Consider the following 13078-nt stretch of genomic DNA (forward strand, 5'->3'; position numbering starts at 1 on the left):
CCCATTTTACCCCTTTGGGTGTGGAGCTGAGGACTTCCTCAGATCCTGCCTCATGTGCAGGGCAGATAGGGGGCCTGCGACCCTCTCACAAGGGCAGGGCCCCACAGAATCTGACTCACATAAAGGAGAGTAGGGGGTCCAACCCCTATATGTGGGTGTGGGCTCCTCAGATCCTGGTCGACATATGGGGGACAGCAAAAGAGGCTCAACACCCCAAAGGGGCAGAGACTCCCCAGATCTGGGCGCACACAGTAGGTGAGAATGTGAGGCTGACAGTTGTTCCTGCCCCTGTTCTTCCCCAGTCCTCCTGCCACTTATGCGCACATCTCTTTCTCACTGTCCCACCTCTTCATTTCTCATAACTACCAGACCTCCCTCACCCGAGCCCCCCTCTCTCCCCTCCTCTACCACCCATCCATATTTATCCCTCACCCCTTGCTGTGGCCCCAAACACTCTCCCTTTATTCCCTCACTTCTTTGCTCCCTAAGACTCCTCCCCTCCCAAGACGCATTGACATGTCTAATTTTCCCCCCAGAGACTTTATTTTAGGGGGAAATGTAATCAAAATTGCCTCCCATGTTGCAGCAACCTCCAGCCACTCAGTCCAAAACTCCTTTTGTCTTAGTGATGAACTTATTCTTAGTTAGGTTAATTGAAGGGTGAGTTCACAGCCATCAATCTCAGTGAGGTCTGTGATTCATCCAGTCTCCGTTTAACTATACAAGGCAGTAGAAGGAAATAGATGTCTTTTGGTGGGGCCTGTAACTCGAGAAACCTTTGGTCAAATGACCCCAGGCTTGGATCACGAACTTACCCTGCATCCCCATGAGGCACACCAAATTCAATCCAACTAACCGTTCTGATTTTAAAGCTTTTAAAGCATATAAAATGGTGGGAATGGAACCACTCTCGCCGTTTTTCATGTGCTATATAAAATGTACATTTATATTAAACACTGTTTCTTCATTTGGATCCTCCAAAGATTTAAAGGGTGCCATGTACTATTTTGGGCAAAATTTGACAGATTGAGACTATGACCTGCATCACGTTGGTAGTTCTCTAGTGCTGTGGGGAGAAAAATCCCATCTAGATATGCTTTTTTGTTTTTAGCTTGTATCTCCACAACTCCAAATTTGTGTCACTGACAGTACTCTGCTCCCACCTGAAGCACACCAGATTTCAAAAGAATCTCACTAAGCATTTGATTTTTAAAAAGTCCACCTTTTAAACAGAAGTCATGACACAATCTTAACTATAGTAGTGCTGCCATGTCACTATAATACATTAAACCACACAGGTTCTAGTATAGAACCTTCAGGTGTGCTGCTGTTAACCTTTTCCCATCCAGACAGTAATTGGTCTGTTACTTAAGAAGCTATTGCTTAATGCTGGCAGTCTTGCCAATTATCTCCATTCTTCCCTTTTTTGAGAATTGAAACTCCAGAATCACCACAGAATCATCAGATTCCTTTAATCCGTTTTGATTTGCCTTGAAACCAGGGTATTACACAAAAACAGACCATGCCTTATTTCTTCATATTCTCTTCACAACAGGAAATGGTGTCCATGGTGTTCTGTAGAGATCTGTCAGCAGCCTGTGATATCCTTGACTATGCAATTTTCCTAACTTGATTAGATGATCCCATTCTAAACTGGTTCCGTTCTTCTCTAACAAGTTCAAGAGGTTGGGTTTGGGCAGTTGTTCAGCTGCTTGAGGGATCTGTTGTGTGGGGTTCCACGAGACGGTTTTGTTATCCCTCTAGTTCAGCACTGTGAGGCTTTTAGAGAAGATAGTGGTGTGATTTGGGTTGTTGTTTCACTGGAATTCAGATGATCCATACACCTAGGTCTAAGGAAAACAAGTCAAGGTTGTTCAGTATCCTTAGGCTTTCCCAATGCCACACTGGAACTGAGGCTTATGTGATAGTGAACAAGCTGAGGCTGTGGCCTGACCTAAAAATCCACACCCCTGAGAGACATAGTTAAGCTGACCTAAGCCCCAGTATAGATACTGCTAGGTGGTTGGAAGAATTCTTCCGTTAACCTAGTTACTGCCTGTTGAGGGGATGAATTTACTATAGCAACAGAAAAACGTCATCTGTTGCTGTAGCAAATGTCTAAACTACAGCAGTGCTGCTGCTGTAGCACAGACATAGCCTCAGTCTCAGCAAGTCAGATGGTGGGTGAAGGAATTAGAAGGGAGTGCAGGACTGACTGATTCTTCCCTTATTATAAGGGTGTTTTTTCCATCCATCTTTAAGAGGTTTGCAAGTTGGTGGTGTTCTTGGACACTTGTCTACTCCGAGAATTTGTCAGGAGGTGGCACTTGCTGAGTTGTGGTTTTTTTGTTTTGTCTTTTTTTAAATCTGTGCCTGTCTAGGAATGTGTGAAACTTTTCAAAGGCAGACCTCACCACAGAAATATCTCTGATTTTTTTACTTCTAGAGTGGTGTATTGTGGCACAACCCATGTTGGACTATAACTGAAGGTCACTTGAAAGCTAGAGCTGATGGTATATATGCCTGCCCTCCTCTTAAGGGGTACTGGCTGCAGTGAACATATTTATTATCAGTTCTCCAGGAACTGCACTAGATTCCTGTTTATTTCTAGGTGCAGTTCAAGATGCTTGTACCACTGTGATAGATAGATGAACTTAAATCCATATAGCCTTGTATGCCTTAGAACTTGGCTGCCACTGCTTTGCTCTCCAGAAGCTGCTAAAATTAGCTGAAACACTAGATTTAAACATATGGGGGCTAGTAATATGCTTTTCTCTCATTAGAGAGCTCTCAACTCTGGAATATGCTTTCTCCTTCCCTCCCCCCACTACGACTTTGTCAGAGCTATAGTCTATCCTTTCTTTTCTTAAGCTTTTGCTTGTGAGGTTGGTTTGGATAGCAGTGATATGATGGATTTTAATAAAGTACCTTTTCCTCTCTAGCATCTTCGGAGGCAGAAATTTTATATCACTGTTTAAATTTGTAGACATGCCCTGAGGTATGTTACAGGATGGAGAGCAGAGCAAAGTCCAGTTGCTGGTCTACAAAGGTCCCTTCATGGTGCCATAAATCTGAATGCTGTCTCTGCTCTAAACAAAGCTCCTTCTCCTTTTGAAGTCCCTCTCAGGCTGTTGCCATTATCCTCTGGGTGAAGCTAAAAGGATGCAGAAAAAGGAGGACAGAGAGGGCTTTTTTTTCTTTTAGTGTAACCACTTGCCTTCAGACACAAGTAGGCTTTTTTTGTCTCTGTGTTAACTACTTTCTTTGGATTAATATTTTAATCTGATTTTATAATTTCAAATGCCACCAAAAATAATTTTGCAAGCCTCATAACATTCCAGAATATGCATTTGATCAGTTTACAAACATCTTAAGTATTCTGAAGCACTCATCTATGCCTCAGCATAGAAGCCTAGTGTTGGTTTGCAAATACTGGAAGTTGAAAATATTTCTACTTTGTATCAATTTTTTAAAGTTTACTTATGTTCTGAAGTTTGAATTACAATACCATTCAGTACAGGGCAGTTTTTGAAATTAGGAGAAACTAATCACTAGCAGTTAAAATAAGGACTGTGTGTATTCTTTAGTTATAATTTTGATATTTTATTCTTAGTTGACACTTAGATTGAATATTAAAATTTTCTGACAATCGGCTGAGTCTTTTGTCCACCAGGCCTTGACTTGAAGGACAAAAAGGCTGTTCAGGATAAACCGATAATTTTATAATCCATTTGACAGAATAATCAGAATGAAAATACAGTATCTGATGTTCCTTTGATGTTGGTTAATAATAATATAATTGTGTAAAGCAAAAGGGTAGGGTAGCAGCAGCTACAGCAGGAAAAACATCTGGATAGCAGAGTGCTGATTTTCAGATCTTGAAAATGCCTCAGAAGATATTATTAGTTGTATATTTCTGTTCATTTGGAGGTTTAATTTTAAGCCTTGATTTCGTAATAGAAAGTTAATCTAAGATGATAAATACCAAATAATAGAGACTTATTTAGACTTACCTTTTTAATCGGTGTATATATATTTACTGAGATGTATTAAGTGCCTCTCTAGTACTGTATGGATACTTCACATCCTTATGAAAATGCATGCACAAAATTCAAATGGATTACTATCTACAAAAGTCTAGCACAAATAAAATCTCTCTCCTGCCTCTGCTCATGTACTAGCCATATTTCTTTAGATCGGCTAGTTGAGGTTAAATAGCACCTTCTGATCTTCTTTGAATAAAATTACATCTAAATTCTAACTAATTATATTGGAATATCACTCTTCCACACTTGCATAAGTGAAGAAGGTCATATATATTGTCTAAGGATGTGAATGCCATGGATTTCTTTTTTAATAGTTTAAAAAAAAAAAAAAAAAAAAGGCCAAAACCTTCCCCCCCCCTTTCATGCTGGTGAATTATTGTTGAGACCTTTTGGGAGGAAGTAATTTATTAACTTCAAGAATTCAGCAAGGCAGTTTTATCTATCTTGTCCACTACTGCAAGTTTAACTATAGTACCATTGGGATTTTAAATTGTTCAGAATACAGATTTTGGTAAATTAAGGCCCCAGCCATGCACATACTTAAGTGTTTGCAGAACCTTATTCACGTGAGTAGTCCTGTTGACGTTTATGGGACTACTCTTGTGAGTAAAATTATACACATGCTTAAGTATTTACAGGCTCAGGGCATCATCATTCTTTAAAGAATATCAGTATTCTGTTATCATTGGAATCGGAGCCTGGCAAGCTCTAGGTTTCTCCACAGTAAGTATATAAAACTCTCATTAATTTCAGCAGAATTATGTTAGCCAAGAGAGGAGAACATGCCCTTAGAATCTCATAAAAACATATAATTTACTTATAAAATAGAAAATTATACCTTTTTTACTTTATTATGAAAAGATGTGCTTAGGCATAGATTCTTTGGTCTACAAGTTAAAGGCTCCAATCTTGCAAAGACTAAGGCCTGGTCTACATTACAGAGTCAGCTTTTGTCAACAGAATGGTGGAGGTGTTCACATTGAAGTGCTTCTCGTGCTGATATAACTCCCCTGCTATGTCGATATAATAAAACCATAGGGCTTATGTTGGTGTAGTTAGCGTGACGCAACGTCAGTGTAGACACTATGTTCCTTACATTGGCTCTTGGCTATCATTCTTGTCAATTTTACGGCTCCAAATTGACAAGAAAGCTAGGCAGTTAGAGCCCAGCTGCCCCTGTCTTCCTTGCAGGGATGAATGGCTGGAGCCCACTCCTGGCTAGGAGCCAGAATGAGAATGCACTCTGCACCCGGCTGGGAGTTGCAGGTGGCTGGACCCAACTGGGAGCTAGGGTAAGAGGCCTGAGTGGCTGGACCCTGCTCCTGGCGGGGAGCCAGTGTGAGAAGCCCAGGCAGCTGGACCTTGCCCCTGGCGGGGAACGGGAAGGAGAGGGGACAGCCTGCCAGGAGCACGGGAGCCTGTGGGCAGCTGGGCTTCCAGCAGGGAGCTGCCAGCAGAGCTGAGAGACCAGTCTCTCAGCTCCCCGCACTGCCCCTCTTAGGTTGGTGGAAGTGCTTCTGATGAGGATGTGCATCACCAACCCAAGGAGGTTAGTGTCGATGTCAGCCTCTGCAGTAATTAATTCAGTGGCTGTAAATTGATCTAACATAGAGTGACTTATCTTGGCGTATGTCTTCAGTGATGACAGCAAATTTGCCACCGTCAGATCGATTTATCCAGATTGATTGAGTGAAAGTGAAGTCCTGTTCAATCGATCCAGAAGTCGATTAAATAAAACCACCTCTCCAGAAAACGCAGCATAGCAAAGACGGTGCACAGAAGAAGATTTAGGAAGTCGATGTAACTTATGCAAGCTACTCTGTGTAGCTTGCATAATTCCTGTCGACTGCTGCCAAATTTTCCCGTAAGTATAGATCAGGCCTTAGTAGTGTAGACAAGACCTTATACACGTGCTTAACTGTGCACTGCAAGTAGTCTCATTGAGTTATTAAATACATGTGAATTAGTTTTGCAGGATCAGGGCCTAAGTGTAGCTCTCCTCTGAAGGTATGTCTATGCTACAGAGACCGTATCAGCATAGCTACTCTTGCATAATCCTGTAGTTTAGGTGCAGCCTGTATGCATGGAAGGGTTTTTCCATTGGCATAGTAACACCATTTCCCTGAACAAAGTTTGCTATATTAATGGAAGTGGTCTTCTTTTGACATAGCTGCATCTCCACTGGGGATTAGGTCAGTATAGCTGTGTTGGTCTGGGGTTTGAGTTTTTTCGTAGCTATGCTGACCTAACTTTAAACCAAGCCTGTCAAGTGCCTATACAAATGGCATTATGGCATCATGTATGTACACGCACTTGCGTGCGTCTCTCTCTCCCATATAAAATATGAAACTAAATGGAGGTTATTAGTTGCTCCTGTACAATCCTGTTAATTTACATTGAAGATCTTGGTGATACTTATCTAATCCTAATGCATATTATTACAAAAATATGTAGATTATAATTTTACATATATTTTCATATAATTTAGGTACAAATTGTTAAAACATGTGCTTTATTATTATCTCTTGGGAGATTGTTTGGGAAATCCAAATTTGTATAATCTCAATTATGAGGGAAATCAAAAAAATAGAATTTTTTTTGTGCTTTTGTTGTTTCATAATACAACACAATTTATTCTCTGATCTCTCCATGACTGAGTCCACAACCTTGTGCCAGAAAAAGCGGTAATTTGGTGGGAGTTCCCAGTATGTCGGTAGAAGGGGCTGAAAAGCACTAGAGTTGGCAAGTCTGCCATTGTCTTTACTGGGTTTGCACAGGAGCAATTTGAATTTAAATAAATTATTTTGTTGACATGCAAGAAAGATAGAATCCAGGTCAGTCTCTTAGTTGTGTTGGCTTTGCCACACTAACTGCAGCTGTAAATCTTATTGCTAACATATAAGTCGGTATGACTTTGAATACATGCAGGAAGCAGATTGTTATTGTGTGAACATGAGCCCAGGTGTTAATGTGTTCACCACTTCTTATCATGTATTGTTTCATTGTTATCCCTCAAGAATACTGAGCACAGATATACAACATAGAGAGAGGGGATGAGTAAAAAGGTGCCATTTTAAATTTCTGTTCATGAGAGTAAAACCACAGTTTTATTTTCAAATTGCAGAATTCTTGTAAGTTATATTTAAGTTAATATTTAAACAATAATTTCAGTAGAACTTAACAAGATCATCTGGAAAGCAATGCATTGTTGTCTGACCTCACTGGTATTTCTCTGTTTATGTAATGTGATAACGTTTTACTGTCGCATACAATCAATTCCAATATTTCAGGGAATGTTTTAGGTATCATTGGCCAGATTCCTAATGATTTTGGAATTTTGAATTTTTCTAATTATAATATCTAAAGAGGAAAATGGTGAACACCTGGACCCACTATCATTGGCATCCATTAACACCTTGCAGCACAACAGTACCCCAGCTCATCTCTCCAATACAACTTAACATATTGACATCCTGAATGACAGAAGAGTAACAGTTATTCTCCTTCTTGGGAGCCAGATGGAGAATACTCAGCCAGCAGGAGTATCCAAAGAGAGAGGAGAGGAGAGAGGTGGCTTCTTCTATTCCTACCTTCTAAAAATCTGCTCCAGGTGATGGAGAGAGGGAACCAGTTGTTCAGCCCTCCCTTTCAATCTGGGGAGAAAAAAGTACTTTACAGGGGTGGAGGAAGAGAGACTCACAGAGTCCCTGGCATGATGGGGAGAACAGGGGACCCTGGTGTGGGGAAAGGTGGGAATAGGGGGGAAACTGAGTCTATGGTATGGTGGTATGAATGGGGGACTCTGCTCTGGGGTAAGGGGGAAAGCTAGGGAAACTGAACTCCTGGCATGATGTGGAGAATGGGAAGTGGGGCATGCGTAACCCCTGGCAGAGGAATTGCGGGACACTGGAATGGAGGGGTGCACAGAATACCTGATGGTGGTGGGGAGATTGGTGGAACCTGGCATGGGGGAAAGTGGGAGGGGGTACATGGAACCCCTGCCATTGGGAGAGGAGGAGAATAGAGAGCATTGGGGGGAAGTAGGAATGCAGGGGGACACAGAGCTCTGGCATGGTGGAAAGAATGGATGATCATGATACGGAAGAAAGGAGGAATGGGGGATACAAAGAACACACACACACACACACACACACACACCCCGCCAGGGGATAAATGGGGGAAGTTGTGAGAGTCCCTGAAATAGTGGGTAGTGGGAGCATGGCACACAGGGAGCTTGTGTGGGGAAATGGAGGGAAGCCTGGAGCCCCTCGTATTTGCAATAAACTAGGCCTACAGAAGCCATGAATTGTGCACCACCTTTATATATTGGTATTCATTGACACTGAAATCTGAGGTTAGGTACATGTCCAGTAGAGAAAGAGAATGGGTTTGATCTATGTTTTGTAAAACATCATGTAACTTCTGTGTTGCTATATAAAATCATCAGTATAAAATAATTCTGTCATACTGCTCTGATCAAACAACGTCACCCTCCCCCAACAAAGGCAGCAACAATAATCTCATATCCTACACACCCACTCAAAATAGTAATCTTGACATGCTTCAAAGGTCTATAAATCTGGGGTCTGGTAGATATAAATTGAGAAAACTGAAACACCTCTATTGATTGCAACTGTGATAGCAAGCGGGAGAGGCATTCTCTCAAGTTACCAATCCCTAACCAATGTTTGAGCTTAACGGGTTAAAACCAATGCTTTTATCAGTACGGATCCCAGAGCATTGGTATAACCTGGGCATGAACTACTTCTTAGGAAGTGAGTGGCAAAATTCAGCATTCATTAAATTTTCAAAAATATATAGCCCATGTAATGGAAATTACAATAATCTAATCTTGAGGTGACAAAAGCATGGCTAATATTTAAAATATTTGCATATGAAAGAATATTCTCACTTTGCAACTGTCTGAGAGTTGTTATTTTTTCTATCTGCATTTCCAGGAGCAGCCTGAGTTTTAACAGAATAACTACATTGTGAAGGATAAAATGCAGACTTTGACCTAACCTGGCAGTGTAGACCAGGCCTATGTAAGTCGCCTTGTGTCAACCTATTTGTACGTGTGTCTAGACTCAAATTTGTCTCCAGCCAACATAAGTGCCCCATTATGGCAACTTAGTAAAACCACCTCCCCAAACAGATTGAACAGTGGTCATCCTACTGAGGTCGACTCAATGCGAGTGTAGACGTTTCATGAACTGTGTTGACCCCTAACAATTCTCCTTCAGCTTACACAATGCCCAACGGTGACCGCTGTGGTCATAATTGTGAGCTCCACTGTCCAGGGAGCACGTAGACTGGAAGTCACTACCTGACTTTTAAAAATCCTTAGTATTTTTGAAATGTGTTTTCCTAATTGCCCATCTTGGCGAACACACCTAATAGCTCTTCCCTGTTGTGTGAAACCGCCCAACTGACCATGCCAGCTCCATGCTCTAGATGCACTCCTACCAGGAGTAGACAGGAAGTATTGGATCTCGTGGGCCTGTAGGAGGTGATACTATGCAGGCACAGCTACTGACCAGCCATAGAAACGTGGACATCTCAAAAAGATGCACATGTAATATATAATATAAAAATAGTAAATGAAACAATGAATTCATACTACTATGGCTCTTTTGGGTAATGTTGATTGCTAATTTGGCTTCTGAACCACTGAAGCCTTAGATATCACTGGTCTAGCCAGTCCCACCAGCTGAGCACGGATGAGGCCTCAGGTAAGTGTATGTATGCATTTTTCCTTATAGTGTTTACATGTAAAGATGGCGCCCAGCCACAAGTTGGCAGGACAAAGGTATGAACTTTTCATTTTTACTCATAGGAGAAGAGAGAGCAGTACAGCAAAAGGCAGAGTTATATGCTTTTCATTCCTCTATAGGGTTAGACGAGGGGAGTCATGTGGAGGAGGTTGTTTATGTACATAGAGTTGTCCCTTGTATTCTTCTGAGAGATCTTGATGAAACTTTCACAGAGATACTCTGATCCTCTCCTGAAGGTTTCTAGGGATGGCAGCCTTATTTTTTCCTCTTTGGTAGGACACCATTCTGCGATGACTTCATCAGGCACCATTGCAGTAAACAGGCTAGTGGCACACAGGCCAGGGTGGCTTCAGGACACCAGCAACAGCTGTTCTTTCTGTTCCCTTGATACCCTCAGGAGTGAGTATCTGCTATAGTCACCATTGACTCTTGAAAATAGTGTCAGTGTTCGGTGGCATTGCCCTATACTTGTATTCATGGAAATAAGGGCCAATATTATTTTATTGTTTCATGCATCCAAAAAATTCCCTCCCTCCTGTCCGGTGGGCTGTACTCACCATGGCTGGGGCTGGAGAGTGGTGCTATGCAGAGGTGATCCAAAGCTGAAGTTTCAATAAGCATGTCTTATTAAAAGTGATTATGGGAATAAGGGAAGGAAGTTTTGAAATTTACCTCTTCTTCGAGTGCTTGGTCATGTTGATTCCAAGCAGGTTTGCACATGCCACATGCACAGATCACCAGAAAGTTTTCTCTCAGAAGTACCCATAGGGTCGGCACTGGAGCCACCTGGAGTCACGTCTTCATGGCGCTCTATATAGGGCCCTGCTGATCCTCCACCGCCTCAGTTCCTTCTTACTGGCCATGATGGTTGCTGTTCTCTTGCTTAGCAAGTGCTTCCCTCTCGAGTTGTTTGACTCAAGTATCTGTAAATAGTTGGTTTAATAGTTCTTTGTTGTTTTCTATAGTATAGTTAGGTATTCCTGCTTATCAGGTTGTTAACCGCCCTTTCCCCTCTGGGGATGGGGTATGCCTGCCTTCAAGCCCTGTCAGTCCTGCCTGAAGCCTGTACCGAGAGACGACCTGCATTCTGCCTGCCTAAGGTGTCTCGGGAAGTCTCATCAAAGGAGTATGAACACTTCTACACTCACCCACCTCCCGGCTCACTGGTGGTAGTGACCGCTAACGAGAGAGAGCGCCAGGGTCAACAGGGTCCTTCCCTGAAGGCAAAGGAGGCTAAGAAATTGGACCTCTTCAGGAGGAACGTATATTCCACCGGGGGGCTCCAACTTCAGATAGCAAACCAGCAGGCTATCCTTATAGATATATCTCTAATTCTTGGCTATCTATGGAGAAGTTTGCAGAGCCATTGCCTCCTGACTGTAAAGTGGAGTTTGCTGGCCACGTTAAGGAGAGGAAAGCAGTGTCAAAGACCCTCCTGTAGGCAGCACTGGAGAGCGCCAGTGCAGCTGCTTGGACAATGTTATTGGGGATGGCAATGAGACGGAGCTCCTGATCTGCAAGCGTTGGGACTCCTTCACGAGGTCCAGACCACCATTCAGGACCTCCCATTCAGGGACCAGCCCTCTTTTCGTCTCAGACTGATGAAAAACTGCACAGTCTGAAAGACTCGTGCGCCACACTCCAGTCTTTGGAGCTTTGTATCTCGGTTCCTCAAAGGAGACCTTTTAGACTACAGCCCTTACTGCAGTTTTATCGGAGCTCTTCCAGGTAGGACAGTGACTGCAGGAGGGGTAGAAGTAACAACAGGTGGAGGCCCCAAAATCCCTCATCCAGCAGGGACTCTGGGCAAGCGAGGCAGTCCTCAGGGGGCAAGCAGAACTTTTGAAGATGCGCCCGAGGATGGCATGACATTCATTTTCCCTGATCCATTCCCTTTATTTTTGCACCGGCTATCCCATTTTCACACTGCATGGTCCCAAATCACCTCAGACCAATGGGTTCTTTGCACTGTGAAACTGGGATATTCCCTCCAGTTCTCCTCACGCCCACTTTCCTAACTCCCTTCCCCTTCCCTGTCCTTCTTCAGGGACCCATCTCACAAGCAACTCCTTCAGCAGGAGGTGCAGACACTCATAGATGTGGGAGCAGTAGAGGAGGTTCCTCAGGAGCTCTGGGGAAGGGGTTTTTATTCCTATGACTTCCTAATCCCAAAGGCAAAAGGAGGGATCTGCCCTATTCTTGACCTGTGAAATCTCAACAGCTACATGAAGAAGTTACCCTGGCCTCAATTATCCCATCTCTGGATCCAGGCAATTGGTACGCCACCTTCGATTTGAAAGACGCTTCTTCCCATGTGGCTATCTTCCTGGCTCACAGGAGATTTCTCTGTTTTGTTATCAATCAAGTACATTACCAATTCATGGCCCACCCTTTGGCTTGTCAGCAGCTCCCGTGTTTTCACCAAGTGTACGGCGGTGGTAGCGGCATTTCTGAAGAGGAGGGGAGTCAAAGTGTTTCCCTACCTTGATGACTGGGGTTTGACAGGTTGGGCCTTATCCTCAATGTGCAGAAGTCGACTATCACCCACACCAGGCGAATAGAATTCATTGGGGCTGTACTGGATGTAGATCAAGCCAGAGCATGCCTCTTGGAGGCCCGCTTCCATATGGGGCATCATACAGAATCTGTGCTTTAGCCACATACTACGGTCCGGAATTGCCTAACGCTTGTTGGACACATGGTGTGTGCACATATGTGGTGCAACATGTGAGACTGCATCTCAGGCCCCTTCAAGCTTGATTAGCTTTGGTGTACCACCCAGGGCACCATAGTTTAGATAGGATAGTTTCCTCCCACCCCTTCCTCAATGCTAGATTCCCTGAGTTGGTGGTGCCAGACAATGTTTGCATGGGAGTTCCCTTTTCAGCCCCCCAGCCATCCGTATATCTGGTGACAGACACCTCAGCAATGGGATGAGGAGCACTGTTGGGGGACATGAGGACACAGGACCTTTGGTCCCAGTCGGAACTCCTGCTTCATATCAATGTGAGAGCTGAGAGCTGTGCGTCTAGACCGCCAGACTTTCCGAGATAGTCTGTGGGGCAAGGTGGTATCAGTTCTAACAGACAATATGACAATGATATTTTATATAAACAGACGGGGGAGCTCGCTCCTCTCCCCTGTGTCAGGAAGCCCTCAGGCTGTGGGACTTCTGCATCATGCGGTATTGTAAAAGATCAAGCGGGACAGGGGTTGGTGATCCTGTTAGCTCCAGCCTGGCCTCGGCAGCACTGGTTC

The 13078-nt window shown here is 43.4% G+C and overlaps 1 protein-coding gene across 5 annotated transcripts in view; it reads left to right on the forward strand.

The window, feature by feature from the left end:
* Nucleotides 1-13078, forward strand: part of LOC137155368 (kelch-like protein 5) — an 82278-nt gene that overhangs the window by 27273 nt on the left and 41927 nt on the right. The window contains exons 1-2 of one of the 5 annotated variants that reach the window (XM_067551569.1): nt 7528-7616; nt 9005-9091. The exons of 3 other annotated variants lie outside the window; for them this stretch is intronic. The gene's annotated coding sequence lies outside the window, so the exon portion shown is untranslated. Of the gene's footprint in view, nt 1-7527; nt 7657-9004; nt 9092-13078 lie in introns of those variants that run through there. One more of the 5 variants, XM_067551567.1, reaches the window with a different exon arrangement.

Source organism: Emydura macquarii, unplaced genomic scaffold (genome assembly GCF_026122565.2).
Source record: "Emydura macquarii macquarii isolate MOO-44397 ecotype Brisbane River unplaced genomic scaffold, CSIRO-AGI_Emac_v2 contig_1353, whole genome shotgun sequence".
Classification (NCBI taxonomy): domain Eukaryota; kingdom Metazoa; phylum Chordata; order Testudines; family Chelidae; genus Emydura; species Emydura macquarii.